The 18,031-nt window shown below is 41.1% G+C and overlaps 1 protein-coding gene across 1 annotated transcript in view; it reads left to right on the top strand.

The window, feature by feature from the left end:
• Nucleotides 1–1,411: 1,411 nt before the first annotated feature.
• Nucleotides 1,412–18,031, top strand: part of tsnare1 (T-SNARE Domain Containing 1) — a 114,070-nt gene continuing 97,450 nt past the window's right edge. Inside the window, exon 1 of the mRNA XM_084027916.1 lies at nt 1,412–1,521. The gene's annotated coding sequence lies outside the window, so the exon portion shown is untranslated. The remainder of the gene's footprint in view (nt 1,522–18,031) is intronic.

Genomic DNA, 18,031 nt, shown 5'->3' on the forward strand with positions numbered 1-18,031 from the left:
CCTGTGAACGCGCCCGTGTCTTCTCTCATCGATAAACTTCATGGAGTACACGCTATGAGGTAGGCTAGCTAACTTACTCATAGTTAGCAACTGCTAACCTCATTTAGTGTATGCCTAGCTTAGCGGGCATAGTGTCGGTTTCAGTGAAAATGATCAAACAAATTTTGCCGACTGCGACTTTTAGCTTAACTTACTGGTGGGTATTCTCTGCAGGCAAACTCAAAAGTTACTTGTTTCCTCAACAAGAAGCCAGTGGGATTTCTTCATTTGAGTTTGGATTGTTCGTCAGAAGTAAAAAGCTAACGTTTCGATATATGAATTACAGTAGTGTATGTACACAAAGTGGCTGTGAAGGCAGACTAATCAGCATGATGATGTTTCCTCAGTGTGTAAAAGCTTCAACATTATTGAGAAGTCTTCAGTGGTGTGTTTTATGTTGTAGAACAAATGTTAAAATATCTAAAAGTTGTGTTAAACAGACTTTATTTCAGGCATCTAACCAAAGAGCCATTAAAAAACACACTGACTTTGAGATGAGGGAACATGGTGGTACAGAAATGTGGACTCATTTCTGGCTTTTAGGACTGCATGCCTAAGCCATTATTAACAGTATGCTCTATTATTGTAGCCCTGCAAAGCTATTGCTTGCTAAATTATGTTCTAAACAGGTGGCATCATACAGTTCTGAAAAATGAAACTAAACTGCCTTTAAACATGCATTGCCTTTATCTGTCACAAGGGGGCGACTCCTTCAAAAATAATTCTGATTGCATGTACGATATGACAAAAGGACCCTACTTCTCACTTGATTTATTATCCCAGTACTATTACTATTTCTGTTCTTGTTGCTATGGCATCTTATTGTCATATGACTCAATTTATTAACAAGTAAGTAAGTAAGTAAAAAAATCAATGAACAGAAAATGAAATTATTATGACTAATATTAGTGGGACACCATGGCAGGGACCAGAATAACGTAGATATGTTCGCATCTGAATATTGTGATACGGTATTTTGTCAAATTATATCGTCATCTTATGACTGCTATCATAGAAGGCCAAATATACAATATTCATACATATTTACTAGATAAAGAAATCAGTGGAATGTAAAATGCTTATTGCAACTGGTAAACATTTACTGTATTATTAAAATGTAACAAATCACAATTACCCAGTCATAACATTTTCTAATTCTGACATGTACAATTTATTTTAATAATCTTAATGTTCACTGATGAAATTGTCATCGAGACATAATCTGTATTTTTGTGTGAAGTTAATTCATACCTCTCACTTATTTTCATTTATGCTTTTAAACCACCGCACATGATCCTATTGAGCGTGGAATCCCATCATTGCCATCCCCTCAACTACAAATCCCAGACATCCTTGCTGTGGCCTAAACTGGTCATATGACCAGGCAGCAGGAGGTCTTGGTCACATGATGTTGTTAGCCGTGGCTGAGGAGCAGCACCATCTGAGCTGAATCAAAGCCCACATCACTTCCTACATTGAAAGGTAAAGCCGGAGGAATCCCTCTTTTTCTCCCTGTTTTTCTACAATTAGTGACGGATGCTGCAGCCTCACACAGAGGCAGGGGAGGAAGAGGAAGGAGGGGGGAGGAGGATGGGAAGCAGGAGTGAGGGGGATGGGAGGCCAACAGGGATGCCTCTCCGTTGTCTCTCCTTTTAACAACAAGGAAGCACAGATGTTTGTAGTGTGTAAATCTATCTTCTGTAAACATGTTGTGCCCGAGGTTGTGCATGAGGAGTGTGTCTGTCTTTGAATGCATCCCATATTGTTGCAGGGATATGACAGAGAGGAGGGACGGCAGTGTGAGTGTGTTGCATCCAGTTCCTCTTTTAACATCAGAGCCAAACGTGGATGAATGATTCCCATTTTCTATTTCCCATTCTCCTTTCCATTCCACTCAAGTCTTTTTAGAAGCAGGATTTTTATAGTGTGCGTTCAGCATCTTTTTGTATGATTCGCTCGGTTTAAAAATCATGTAGGGCTTCTAATCAATGCAGACATGTCAGTGAAGCAATGGCAGGGAGGGTTTCTGCTGACACAGTTGGGTATGTGATTGACTTGATATAATAACCATCAAATGACAATCATAATCTTCGAAAGAGACCATTATTCCTTCAGATATGTTATACAGGAAGATGCATCCCATCCCATCCCTTTTTTTTTTTTTTTTTTAGCAAATAACCACTGCTATGACCATTTACAAATAAGTGACACAGGGCGACTGACTGTGTCTCTGTGTCTGTGCTGGACAGGACTGTCCTGGTCCCTTATCCTGTTCTTTGACCATCACTAGAAGCTCATTTAAGCCCTTTGAGACTGGCTGTGCAGGTTCCTGGTGTAGCTGTGATCTGCTATAAGAGGCTTTCCGGTGTGTCTGTGTGGAGTGTCAACCAATCATAGCTCTGCTGCTTGCCGTAGCTAACCCTGCTGCTCTGAATGCAGCACAGTTACTGCCCATGTGTTGTGGGTATACTGCCACTGCAGGAATAAGTCTGGTCCATGTATGTTGATTTTTGCTCTGGCAGTTATCAAGCTAATGTTAGCCCGGCTAGCAGCTGATACAGCAGCGTGTCGGCCTACACCAGGGCTATTCAATTGGCGGCACCTGGGCCCGCAAAGGAAAATGTATTGGCCCTATTAGTGAAAAAAAAACAAAAAAAAACAATCCTCACCGCACGCTCCCGCTACGCTCTTCTTCGTGTACTTTACGCTCCTGATGCTGTTCTGATGACTGTTCCGTCTGGTTGAATCACCACAATGTCGCTTTATACCTTGAAATAACGGAAAGTTGACACAGAAAACACTGTATTTTGATAAGCTGTTGCTCTCTTCAGACTTGTGGTGTGAGCGGTCCCGGAGCGGAACCGGACCGGTACTTTTATGATAAAATGCCGCTGTGTGTCTCCGTCCAAAATCCCACGGCCGCTCGTGCTCACATGCGCTGATGAAGGCCGAGTGGTTACTAGAACTATGTGCAGACGTGACTTGTCAGTAAAGTTTTAGTCATGTTCTCTGTGTTGTTCTCTCTTGCATTGACTTGAGATGGTGCTCCTTGTACAACTCCTTGAACAACATCAAGCCATTCGTGTGTCATATAACGACTTGATGACAGGCAATCGTGCCGAGGCACGGTACGGATCGTTTCTGCCACTTTGGATTCAATCCAACGAACAAACTATCAAATGGACCACGGCAACCCCTTCTCACTGCCAAGGCATCAGATAATACAGCTTGGTCAGTGCTCTTTGGTGTCTGACATCTGCGTTCATTTAGCGTTAGAGCGTTTGTATGTGACGCACTGCATTATGGGCAGATCAACTGCCGTGGTATAAAGCATGAGATAGTCCGCACAGGATGGATGGGTCAAACAAACTGGACTTTGGTCCAGGAGACGTGTTTGTGTCCTGTGATATTACACTTCTACGAGTTCCTAAGGGAAATAATAAAATGAAATGACCAGAATACAGCAAAGCTCAGCAGGACAAAGATGAGTGAAATAAAATAAAATGTTTTCTGAATACGAACTGAAGTCTATACAGAAGGCCCTGTATGACTCACCTCACAACGCGTTACATTTACATATTGCATAACTTCTACAAGTTAGAGAAGCAGATGAGTGTTTGCTTAAATTTATTAATATAATCTGAGCTCTCCATATTTTTTGGCATTTCTGATTATCTGAATTAATTCTTCCTCAGTGGTGTGTTAGCCAGAGGATACGTAACAGGATGTTGAATGGTGGGTGTTCTCGGCGTGACTCATTACTCATGTAGTTGATCCGGACAGTAGATTGCTCTCTGAACACTTTTCTTTCGTCTTCAAATTTGTTATTTTAATTTGATTATCTGCTGTTTGTCATGATTATTTAGTGATGATTCAGTGTATCACAGTATGAGTGAATACATTTGTATACGAAATTGTGGTTTTGGGAGTTAGGACCTAGCGGTGGGTCGAACTGTAAAGGTTTTTGTGTCTCAAATATTTTGTTTAATGATGTATAAGAGAAGCCATGTGTATTATAATAACCTCATTAAGCTCCAGAATTAAAAAAAAAAAAAAAAAACAGGCCACAAAATGTTTAGCCATTATGTTTATTAATTCTGTCATTGTTGAAGTGGCAAAGCGAAGCTTGGTGATGGATGTGTTTTTCCTCAAATATATTTTTGGCCAATTTTATTTTTGTTTTAGCTAATCCAGTTAATATGGCAAACACTCAATTGAGCCAATCAAATCAATCCTTTACTGTTGATAGTTAGGTAGAGAGAACAACAGCACTAGACAGATGCGAGCGAGATGACAGCATGGACACTACTCTGACAACAGACGGTGTCTGGGACGTTGGTTCGGTCCCGTGGTCGTATCAAACTCAATTTTCTGCTTGGCAAATACTGTCATTCTGGATCATCCGGAGAGACGTTTCTCTGCAAAGCCAGTAGAAGTAGTGCAATTTATTTAAATACTACCCAATGAGGGTCAGTAACTTACAGTACATACATACAGAAGTTAAAGGCCTCACCATAGTAGTTATCAGTTAAACTGGACTGGGACACAATACTTTTTTTTTTTTGCCCAATATATTAAGTGGCAATCAGTTTCGGTCGGTCTGGTCTAACATGTGTAGGTCCACAGAGACACTCAGCTGTGTCAGCATGCCATGAGACCCACAATGTCCATCACAATGTTGTGAATAATGTATAAGTATGGCTCCCATTCAAAATTGCCATCTGCTGTGATGTTTGTACAAATGCATCCTCATCCTTTGGCACACAGTCACACTGTATTGATAGTTTGCTTTTGCCTGGTATTGTGTGATTATTTCAGCGGCAGTCATCAACACCGAGAACAACTCCAGCTATCATACAGGCAACAATAAAAGTTCTCTCAATGCCAATCTACATTTCCCTTTCTCCTGGAGAACATTCAACGTAATAAACATGTGACATTGCTCTGAAAATCGGACATTTTCCTACTTTGTATTTCTTGGTTTCAAAAAGTTTGTTCATCAGTTTTTATTCCAAACTGACAAAGTAAAGGAAGCAATTTCTATCACTGGACAAAATGTTCTCAGTTTCAACATTAACGCAAGGGTCACTTGCTATTTTTTTCTGGAGTGTACACCATAACTCATAGCTTTCCTCAGCAGATGGAGTTTTTGCTCAGTTCTCATGGAGATTAGCAGTTATCATCACATGAAGCATGAGTGTTCAAGTAGAGGCATCTCCATAACAACTATGCAAAAGTCCATCTGCAGAGGAAGACTGTTTAAAGTGCCAGAAAATCTAGCAAGTGAACATTGGTATAAGATTATTCTTCAAACTGCACGATGTTATGTAAACATTCTCATTCGGACATGGATACGTGATGCAATATCCACCATCAAAACATCATTCATATAGTCATAATTACTTAGTAATATGCTGTGGGTCAATTTAATATTTTCTTTTGTATTTTTTCTGATGTAAAGTTGAACAATTTGGTCCATGAGATTGCCTTGCTTTTGGAGCCATTTGAGAAACTGCAGTTTTTCGCAATTGTGCTGTGCATTTCATCCACAGAGATACCCTTTCCTTGTTCATAGGGTTTAATAGCTATATTTCAGTGCACTGCAGGCAGTTCTCATTGTGGGATTGTGTCAAACAAACATAGGACTTTCACTCCGAAGACCAATTCATTGTTGATTTAATTTACCTTACGTAACTTGCATACTTTACTAACAACACCTCTGTAAGTGCTTTTTTTTGCAGGTTCTGCACAGCAAGCACACTGATCAATCAGGTTGCTGGCCATTCCTAGTAGCATGACAAATGGAAAATAACTTTTCTTAAAAAACAACCATGGAAAAGCCTAGAAAAAGATCGGAACAACAACACATATTTTTTAGTGTGTAGGAGATTATTTTTGATTGTTACATCAACATTTAATGACATTTTTGATCCATGGATTTACTAAATTTACTGAACACGTTACTGAGTTTTCTTCTAAGGCCAGCGTTTTGCATTGCACACAAAATATCTCACAGACAAATTGCCATGACAATCCTAGAGCAAATTCATGTTAGCTATCAGATAACCCTTCTCCCATGGCCTTGCCTATAGCGCCAGCATGCTGTTTGTTATGTACAACACTTATATTGGTGGTTTAATAACCATTGTAGCCTCTAACTGGGATTTACACCTTTAGTTTTGTTATGCCACAACATGGAAATGCATTTTAATTCCACATTTTCTTCCTGCCTATCAGTGGATTATGTTGAAAATGAGCAATGTAGCTCACTTAATAGCTTAAGTAGGTGACTTGAATGCTTGATGACAACTGAGACCCTTTAGTGAGGACATTTTTCTAGATTTAATTTGTGGATTCGGGGAGACAAGAGGTCTTGCCGTTAGAGATAACAAGGCCAGGCTCTGTGGTGTGTGAATAATTGGTGAACAGAGGTTTAGACATCATTAGAATAATCAGCCCTGATGTGGTCGGAGATGCACAGCAATACAGGGGAGGCCTATACTGATGGTTGATAGTGCACTAATTCAGATGCTGGTGCACTTTTCTTTTTCTTTTCCTTTTTTTTGAAAGCGCAGATGTCCAATCTCTGCCAGTTTGGACATTGTTCAGGATGCTTCCGCTCATTGTTTCTGTTTTTCGTGACCATTAGCGTTCATTCATATTTAGTTTTTGTTTTATTCATTAGACATCCATATTATCCCATGTAGATTGTGCTCTATTGTGTATCCTTCTGTTAGACTGTTTTGCTTGAGCAACTTTGCTTGAAAAGGAAAATTGTATTTATTTATTCAGGGTTCTCCATTTAGCTGATGTAAAAGAGTTGAGCTTTCGGGAACAGTTTTGGCTGCAGCTCAATCCTACTAGAGAGCATTCAGCATGTTTGAGGTTTTCTCGTTTTCCGCGACTCATCTTGCTGTCTGCCGGATTGGAAACCCCATTGATCATATCAGATTGGTTAAGTAATTGATTGTTACTGGTTATTAACCTCCCAGAACTTTGGACCTGCTTGCCAGCCACCGAGAACAGCCTGTAATCAGTCACAAATGGCAGCCGCTAATGAAATTAGTTCCTGGTTCTGCCTCACAACTTTGTTTGTTCCACAAAGTATTGGCAAGGGCATAGAGATGACATGGTTTACTATCCCCAGAGAATGGAGTGACAGAACTTGAGAATGCAGATAATGAGCTGCTGTGTCTGTGTTATCTCTTTGTAATTATTCAGTTGTCTGACCGTAATATAAAGATGAGGACATGAAAACTTCCACTTGCAGGAAAAGAACAGTTTGTGACATGTCCAGCGTGTCACTGCAGACAAGAGGCCTGAGCAGGGTTGGAACTAATATTGGAATGTGTGCTTTTTGTGCAAATTGGGACAGTGCTGTCTCTATTTCTTGATCCAATGTTATTTTTCTCCCCATATTAGCATTACAAGTTGAAATAATTTCTAGACCTCTTCAAGTAAATTAAGTTTGGTTCAATAAGCACACATTCATGGTAGATTATGATACTTCATGAAATGAATGGGATCGATTCTGTCATCAAGACAGTGGATAACATGATAGATGCCTAAAGCATAAAACCCAATACAACTGGTCCGCTTGTAATTTTGATTTCATTTATCTAGAATTTCCACCATTCCGCCCACCTTACCCTCATCTACCATGGTCTGCGGACCCAATTTGTTTGCAATATAATCAATCATGCTTGCTTTCAAAGTATCCCACAGATTAGCCTGAGCTTGACAGTCAGCCAAAGCAGTCTGATTGTTTCCCAAAGCATGACCACTAGGCTGCTTGGCATTGTGTTTGGAAGTTTCTCCGATTATCTTGTCACAACCAGAGAGTGAAATCCATTCACTCAAGAGTCAGCTTTTGTTCGGGGCTTGACCGAGACGCATCTTAGCGTCTCGTAACAATGATTCGGCTTCGTGTGAAATCTGAATATTGAAGAATGTAAGAGAATGGGATGACCCAGTATTACCAGTATGTGTTAGGGTGATGTAATATTGTCCAACAGTGGCTTTGGAGTGCCTCATATTTGTGGTTTTAGGGCTTCAAGAGGCTGTGTGTGTGTGTGTGTGTGTGTGTGTGTGTGTGTGTGTGTGTGTGTGTATGTGTGTGTGTGTCTGTCTCTGTCTCTCTCTGTGTGTGTGTGCGCGCGCGTGTGCACTGAGGTCTGTTCCTCACAACTGGGGTTGTGTAGCCATGGTGACGGCTGTGAGGGACTGTGAGAAAGCAATCTCCAGGAAGTCATAGCCGCGGGATGAAGCATATGTGGCATGAGGATGGCACCAGAAGGCCGCGTCGTGGATGTCCATTGGCCATCTGTCGTGGTCCTGCAGTCAGGGCCAGGAAGCCCTCCTAGAAACCACACAGGAAGAACGGCATTTTCAAATGCCAGGGCACGGGACAGCGATCCCCCCCCACCCCCACCCCCCCGGGAGCTCCTCGGCACATCCCAGACACTGAGCTTCAGATGGTCCCGTGGGATTTCCAGAAAACATCCCCGACTGAAGTGACGACTCCGTGCGGTGCATTTGTTGGTGTGCAGCATGGGACTGCTAGAGTGGAAGCGGCCACAGCATGGCTCACTCATTGTCCAAAGATCATTACTCTTCCTTATCTCGAGCCAAGTCCTCAGGCTGCTCCACTCCACTCCAAACAGGGAGCCCATTACCAGCCTGCTCACTGGAGGCCTGTCCACACGGCCTGAGGAGACCTATTGGCATTCAACTGCTGGTTAGGGACAATAGCTGTACTGCCGTCAGCCCTGTACTAAAGATGAAGAAAAATGCTGTGATGGCTGTTGAATTTCTTAAGATATACAAGAGGTGACATGACAGAGTCAGAGGTTGTGGAAGGAAACCAGACCCAAAGCTTTCCATTTGTAGGGATTATAACACTGGGACAATCACTTTTGTGTGGTTATTTGATGTTTCCTGGTTTCACATGACAGCACAAACTTTGCTATTTGTATTTTCTCTCATCTCTTTGTTATATATAAACCAAGGAAACAATATTTGATATAACTATCACCAAAATGTGTGCATCTTAAAATGTTTTGTGTAGTATTTTAAGGTTATAACTTCAGTGATCCTCTGACTTTCCCTCACATGGTAGACTATGATGAAGAACCTGTTAAAATAATCCTACCTGTCGCCTGACAGCAAGAGGGTCCCGGTGGAGTTTGCATGTTCTGTTGTTAGCGTGGGTTCTATCCGGTGTTCTCCGGCTTCCTCCCACAGTCCAAAGACATGCAAGACTGGGATAGGACTCTTTTTATTCAAGGCAATAATTTTTCACTTAAGAGTTTTTTTATGGTGTTACAATGGCACACCTCTGAAAACATTCCCTTTAAGGAAGAGCTGTCTTGTCTAGCCGCAGTTAAATCAGGAGAGATGTGATTTAAGAATTAAATGTATTTACATGGTACACAATAAAGTTTGGAAATGTGATAAGTCTTTGGCGATGAGACCCCATAGCGACATCACAATTACATTGTTGGGGCTTAGAGATGCCAGCAATGATGTGATGCTGAGCAGGGCTTCTAATGATGGAAGGAACCCTGAGCATTGAATTTGAGGAGGAAAAATAAGCTTGATATGATTGACTCTTAGTCATTGTGGCAAAATCTGGTTGTTTTAACTGAAAGAGTGATATTCAGAAAGACAATGAATGACAAACAGTAAGTCTTTCTGAATGAATCAAATGAAGCGTCATTTGTTGCAACATGCCTTCACATGCTGTGTCTGACGTCTTGTGCTTTTGTTGATGCAAAAATATGTTCCTCTGACATATGCGCTTCATCCTCCACTTTCATCCAACATGTGCCTTCTGGTTATTTTCTTATTTTCCTTTTTTTCCCCCTCTCTCGCTTTCAAGGGCCGACATTCTAAAAATACAATCAGCTGAGAAAGCTGTTGAATACCCAGACTTGAAATATAACTGTAGGTATGTGGGTGCATGTTACCACCCTGAGGTAACATAATGGCTACTTTTTTCAAAGGTCAGATGAAAAGAAGGCCAGATATATCTGCTGCTGCACGCTTCGCTGTCCTTTAGAGAAAGGCCACAAACCAGATTGAGAGCGAGAGAGAGAGAGAGAGGCTGAAGAAAATTGAGAGAGCAGAATAGTTCTTATGCACAGATTAGTGAGAGGAGTTAGTGGAATAATGAACAGTCTCCCCTTAGGACCATCACCTGCTCCACATCACATTCGTATGCATGCGAGGCAGCGTCGTGTTGCAGAAAACTCACATCCTGCCATTGACAATCCAATCAAATAAGTGCAGAGAGGACAACCTTTTTGGTCCTTTCAACCAAATGAAAGCGACATATATAGCGCTTTGGCTCTCCGAGTCAAGGTCACCTTTGACTAAAGCATTCCTGTCTCACTGTGGGACATGTAGGCACCCCTACCAAACAGCTTTATGGATAATCGTCTGGCTGATCTAGCGTGTGTTGTTCCCGGACACCTGGCTCACTAGTAAAGATCCAGCTGGTTCCTTTCAGACACAACAAAAGCTTATGGGTTGTTCCGATGAGCTGACCTGAAGTTGGACCCCTAATAATCATGTTTTAGTCACCGAGTTAATTGCTGTGATCTGGGAGGAATTGTAAAGAGAAGTTTGACAGGCCAAGAAACACAAGCAGTCAGACTTGTTGTTAACACATCCTCACATTATCCAAATTCTCTGGAAGACAAAACCAGGACAAACAATAAAATGACTCAAACTTTGCAACGTCAACTTTGATGATGGATGTTTATAATTACAAGACGATTACAATCGACATTTACAAGAGCCTTTGTAAACATCCATCATCATTTACTGACATCTTGGTTCAGCTATGATCTATTTTACTTCCTGAAGTTGTGCACATTGTGTTCAATAAGGGATTAGTGCACTCATTGAACCTGTTCACACCTCCTATTAACAAGCGATCAGGTCCCAACCAGACAATGCTTAATAACCTAGTGGTTGTGGTAAGTTCAACAATAAACAATCCAGAGTTAAAGCAAATGAAATTGGGGTCATGGCAGTAGAGTAGAGATTAATCAGTGCATATTTGTACGGATTCAAGGCTATAGGGATGAACAGGGATGATGTCCAGCTGTTAGATAGGGTGGTTCAGGTCATTGGAATAAGCATTCTGATAAGTTGCAGATGGGTTGCAGTGCATGAAATAATAAATCATTAATGAGGAAAATATTAATAACCTCTGAATTGTGAACAAGGCAAATAGCTGCTGTCTGCTGCTGTTCCACAGCTTCTAGCTGTCAGGCAAGTCATAGGCCCTGGCATATTTAAGCACAAGGAACAGCCACGTCATGATTTTATTCCAGAAGCTTAAAGATTAGTTTGGTTTCCTCTGTGACTTTTATGACTACACTTTTTAGTTTTGCTGCTTTAATGCCCCTCGATATTTGCTGCAGTGACATATCAGCTAAGTTAAGTTAAGTGTTTAGGAAAACACTCATAGACGTACATTAATAACCTGCGATACATAATTTATAAGGCAACATAGCCTACAGAGACTCGTAGACAGAAAGAGACATTTCTGTGGTCTCAAAATTGGAGGAAGTTATTAGTTTGGTTGGTGGTGTGTGGATGATTTATGCCTACATGCAGATATGGATGACATTAGAACCAATATGCACATCTCAAATGGTCAAATAAAGTGACGCTCACACATAGATGTTCAGATACAGTATGGAGCATAGCACTCATAGACTTTAAATAACAAGTGGATGTAGTCATTGAGATGTCAACCCCATTGGGTTCTAAAGACACAAGGTCAGGATTTTGGTGGTCACCATCTTGGATTTTGGCAACCAGTGAGATTATGTGACCATATTTGGACAGCAGATGAGCAACAGGTGGATCTGACGAACACAAACAGCAGAGCGGGACACCGAGTGGCAACCTTACTTAATCTGGCTCCATCTGGTATGGGAGAGAGTTGTAAAAAAGTTATCTTTCATAATTCAAGTGTTAAAGTAATCTTAGTAGCTAATTGAATTGAAAGGTAGCCATGCACTAAACTATGCCCTGCTTTATAATCTGTTTTACTCTAAATGGGACCATCATGTACTAAATGAACACCATGCTGTATTGAAGAAGATTTGAAACTACCGATTGAAGCCATGAACTCTGAGATAATAAATCTAGTGATAAGGATCTTTTTGATACATCCATTTGCAAACAGACTTCTATTTGCAAACTGTTTACCCAGCTGTTGACATGCTTAAATCCGCAAAGACCCACAGCAGAAACAGTCGAGTTTAGAGCCAGTCTCAAGTGGCCATAATAGGAACCGTAGTTTTTGACACTTACAAGTTGGCTTCACTTTTCAGCACTGGATGCTCTCGCCTCATCATAATGCAAACAGATTTTGCTCACTTTTGTGTTCTGACATTCAAGGGGCAATGCAGTCCACATTCAAGTTTGATCTTTACCATAAGATACCTACATGTGAGGCTTAACTTGACCAACCATTACTTGAAACAGCACATAAATTGGACCTGAATTGATCCACTAGTGTTCCACAGAGCAAATGAAAAACTGTTTCACTTAAATCCTGGGGAAACTGCTGTATTGAAACATCTTCCTGATACTATTCATGTGTGTTATTAACCTGTTTTAGCAGAGAAATTTGTGTGCGAAGGTTCAATGTCAGCCACATGTTATTCAGTATGTCAACCTTCTCGGTCACTGCAAAACCAAGGCCACTTCACTCCACATCATCTCCTCTGTTGAAGGTGTCTCTTTCAGTTTATCAGCTCCCAGACAGAGCGGCTGTCTCCATGGTTTCCAAACCCAATTAAAGAGGTTGTTCCAATTAGACAGTGGAGAGAGCTCGGGTGTTATCGGTAAAGAGCATGAAGACCCTGGCCTCAGCCAGGCGGCCAGCAACTCCTTCCTGTACCGAAACTTACATCACTGTACTTTTGTCTCTTAACTTATCACAGTCCAGACGGCCATTTAAACAGCAGTGGCTGCTGTGTGAGCTCAATGCCCACATGTTGGAGTTACTGCCAAATTGACATGACAGAGATGCCGACTAAATAGCAGGTTGCAGTTGTTTATGGGTGTTTTATTGTGGCGGTGATGGCATGATAATGTACATGGATTCATTCACTAACACCTGGGCTGGAGTCCATATGCAATCAATAGAATGCCAGTAACAAATCCTCACAGAACAACTGTGTAAGCAAATGAAGGCAGAGCGGTGGGCTCCGCGTCTCTCCTCAGACAGCGTTCCATATTGAGCCTGGCTGCTGCTAGTGTTTGCCTTCCTAAGGCCAAAGCTGTGACAGAGAACAAACACAGATAACACATCCTTTGTGTTCCATCAAAACCTCCCCTCTAACGGTTTACTCTATCCCTGCCAATCCACACACGCTGTTGAAGAAGAAAAAGGGGGTCGTCGTACTGTAGATCGCAGGATCTTTTTTGTTGTTGGGATGACACGAAGTGCTCTGCAGGGTGAGGAAGATAAAGACAGTGTCAGACTGCTAAATGCACCACATTATTACTGGGTGTTTCCATTAGCTAGCTTGCTTGGGGGCAGCAGCGGTGCCATTATTTGTAATCGCTGGGAAACATAGCAATAGGCTCTGGCATCTCAGACACATTAGGCACCGAAACAACACGAGCTGCAAATTTGTTAAAAGCAGGAGTGAGTGGCAGCAGTGATGTGATGTCAGAATTTGACATAGCGACCAAAAGGGAATCTAACATGGGACAATGGAGCATCATACTGTGCATTTCCCTTTTCCCTGTATTGTGTGCTTCGGATGTCAGTGACTTTTAATAAATTACAAAACAAAACATGTTCAACTTATGTTGCAATTTAGAATAAAGTAGATGATAAAGCAAGCTATGATTTATGGCTTGGCTACCTTGTGAGTAGTAAGTAGTTAGTATTGCACTAAAAAAGTTGTATAGAACTTCCTTAATTTATTCTTGCTTTAGGTGGTTTTTGCCTGGTTGAAAAAGAGTTGATGCACTAACTGGATTATGTAAATGTTTTTTCTGAAGAAGTTCTAAAACATTTATCTCACATGATTGAGTCGTTTCTGACAGCGTCTTCCGGGATTTCCCATAACACACTCTGCACAGCATGAAACATGGCCAATCATCATTCAATTCATATGAAAAGAACAATTAAAACAGGTCCAATTGAAACAAATTCCTGAAGACCTTTCTGCATTTTTCCATTGAGAGATGGCCAAGGTGATTTGTTCCTTCGTTTATATGTTTGGAATCAGTAAATGGAAACACATCTTATTTGCATTCAAGGCACTCCCTGTCTTTGTGCTTTTCCCTCCTATTTTCCGTGCGTCACCCTTTGTTTCTTCCACCAATCAGATTCAGCCTTGCCTCAAGTGTTATTGTTCAATTTCTTGTGTAGTTAGTCCGTGTGTTTTCATTTGTCCACTTGTGTGTTACGTCATCTGGTTTAGTTGATGATGTCTATGTCCCTACGCCCCCCCCATAATCCATGTTGGTATTGTGTGGTTTGTTTTTAGCCCAGTATTTTGGTGTATTTTCCTTAGTACTTGTTCCTCAGCCCCCTCCCTCAGTTGTGTTGTTGGTGCCTTTTGTACCAGCTTTTATTATTACAGCTCTCTGTTTATTCACCTGCCAGCTTCGAGTCCTGCATTAGGCTCCACACTTTTTTGGAGTGACACCCCTCAAACTAACAAAAAATGGGAACCATGGGTGCATGGAAACTAGACAATAGAGCAGGAAAATTAGCAGAGATGGGCTGGTGTATCTATTACAAGGCTGATTAACGAAATGGGAAGCAGGTGTTAGCATATGGCAGATTAAACATTGCAGGCAACAGAAGGAATGACAGGAACTGACTGGTGTTGTGACACCTGCAACACATTACTGTCTTCTTTTTAAAATACTCAGTGATTCAGCTTTTGGCCTTACCTGTTCGATGAAAAGCTCTTTGCGTACATCACACTGCCAAACCAAACCTACCAATGGCGGTACTGAATCCTCCTGGCAGACAGAGCTTCAGACTGGAGAGTACATGCGATAGCCCAGCCTGGATGGCAGGTGCCACGGGAAGGCAGAGTTTAGTTATGGAATAGAATTGGGTGATTTATCTCAATAATGACTCCTTTTTGTGTGACAAGGCAATTCCACTGCCCAGAGGCATTTTCTCTCTCTCTCTCTCTCTCTCTCTCTCTCTCTCTATCCTCCGTGGGCTGAAGGTTGTTTTCAAAAGGGAAGCAGTGCTGATGGAATGGCCTGAGATCAGACCGGGGACGGGGGAGGAGGCTTTAAGTAAACACACATGAGCAATCCTTAAGTTTGGCTGTGTCAGCCGAAGAGGTGGCAATAAACAGAGGGGATGAAGCAGAGCCACTGGGGAGAAAGACATGAGTTTTGAGTTCATCTTTTCTTTTCTGAAGAGGTTGAGGGTTGAGCCTCAAAACACACTTCCTTTTGATTTCCATCCTTCCCTTTGATCCTGTTATACGAAGCTGCCACGTGCCCGTGTATATGGGTCTGGGTATGCACATCAAAAAGCTTGAAATCAAACCAACAACAACTTGGTCCTCTTTGTGATATTGGCAAAACATCCTTTCACTTTAATCTCAAATTACAAGCAGGCATGTGGCTTATATATGATATGTAGCTAACAGGCTTTAGAATCAATGTCACCGAAAGGGTATTCCAGGCAGATGCATTCATTATCTGGCACAGCTAGAAGATACTGCTGTTGTTCTGTGTAGTGAATGCTGCTTTTGGAATTATGTTTCACTAAATCTTTAACTGTGCACAAAAAAAGGTAGAATGATCAATCATAAAGGAGGGAGTAATTGTATGAAGAACAGTGTAGTGCAAATCACCAGTATTGGTTAGGAGAATAACTGCAGGAGACATTAGAAAACGTGTAAAAAGATATCAACCTGAATAATTGTTAAATTGAACATCAAAGTAATTTTCAGAGTAAAACCGTAAGAATAGGATCTGGTGTTTTTTTTTTTTTTTTTTTTATCTACCTGCTTTTATGTGCAAATTGAAAATGCACATAAAAACCTGAGTGAAAACATTGAAAATCCCCCTAAATATCTCTCTCTATCTTAAAAGAAATCTCTTAAATCTTGTTACGCTTGGCTCCACTGAAAAGAAAAAAACAATTGTGGGATAAGGTCTGTGTGGAGTGATGAGGAGACAAAACAAACATAAATGCCTTCAATATCCTTGTTTTTCACAATTTTGGTTCGATTGGCACTCTTTTAATTACATCAACATTACATCTGGATGAACCAACTCCTTATACTCTATGTGAGTTTGATCGTTAATACATGGTTGAACATTATCTGTCAAGTATGCAGTTGGAAATGTTAACAAGGTGTTAATGAATGGATTTTGGTCCACACTCTCTGCAGCATTTTTCAAGTAGGTAAATGGCGTAATGGTCTACTGGCCGAAGCAATTGTCATTGCCAAAGGAACGTTTAGTTAACTTATCACAATTCCTCCTGAAGGGGGCATGAACGTCTGAAATACATCCCATGGCAATCCATCCAATCATTGCCAAGACTCTGAACCACAAATGTGACCCTCACGGATGCCCAACATTATTACAATTCATTGTCTGTGAATGTCATGATGTAAAAGACGTGTTGACTTATTTCACTGGTTGAGTAAAAGTGATGGATATCAGCTCTATGAAAAGTTGGCGATGGAAATGTCGGTCAGTCCCCAATTTTGTGATCTCATATTGGATGGCTTTGAGTTTGAGAATTGTGTTTTCTGTCTATTTGCTGACTGTCTATTTTCTATTTCATCATAGCAGAGCTCTCAATACAGACGTCTGTTTGTGCTATCAGATAACTACGTGAATGTAAAAAAAAGTAATCAGACATCAGTACAGTCCTGCCAATTGTCCAGGCTTGTGCAGCTAGTTTGAGGAGTTAAATATGTTCTTGTGGCTGCATTGCTTTCTTCTGATTTGGCAGTTTATGCTATATTGGCATAATATAATAACTTCGTGGCTATTTCTGTTTCTCCACACCACTATTACAGGGTTGTCCGATCTGCCCGGGGCTACAGATAAGCATTAGGGTTAAATGAGAAACCATTACAGCGCACTGGAATATGGAATTATTCCAACAGACATTCGTCTGGCTCGGTAAATGAATCATATCTAACACATTTATATATCCATTAACCTGATAGAGTCACTCAATTGAATTGTGTGTGTCTGAGATGATTAGGCAGCTTCCAACAGAGTTGGGAACCAGGATGTCTTGGATATCAGAATGAGGAGATGGGTCAAAAGAACGCTGGGTGATTAGTGTCAGTCCCGTCTTAAAGAAACAAAGTCCCAGTATTAATGGTTCACCACGTCTAAGTGACTTCAGGGCAATTTTCTTTTTGTTTGAAAATTTGATTCACTGCGCAGTCAGTGCCTTTTCAATAAGCAGGCAAATGCTTGAGCTTTTTTCATGTGCAGATATATACTGATACATAATACACACACAATACGGATATATGGCTCTGCCATGGCCTTTTATTCTACACCACATATTGAGCATTCAGCGTCCACTCTCATTTAAAAGGCAGCCAAGTATCCCAGAGTCCCACCCTTCTAAGGACCATGTATGGTACTTCACTCTGCTTGATTTAAAGGACCCAACTGCTAGTCTGCATGTTCAGATTGATTTTCTACCTTCCAAGAAGCCATTAGTTTCAGTTCTGTCAAGATGCTTTGTAATGCGGCTGGGCAATAAAAACAGAAGCGGAGCCAACATTGGAAAGCGAATACCAATCAAATGTTGAATGAGAATGTGCAGCTATAGGGCATAGGGGCAGCTGAGATGGAGCTGTTACACAGTCCCAGTCGGTCACACCTTTAATCAACGCACATATTCAAAGAACGCTAAATGTAAATACAATTAGAAATTAGTTTTGCGAAAGCTGACATCATTTTGTTGCTGTCGCCTGAAAGACAACCAATCCTG

Source organism: Eutrigla gurnardus (genome assembly GCF_963514095.1).
Source record: "Eutrigla gurnardus genome assembly, chromosome: 14".
NCBI lineage: Eukaryota > Metazoa > Chordata > Actinopteri > Perciformes > Triglidae > Eutrigla > Eutrigla gurnardus.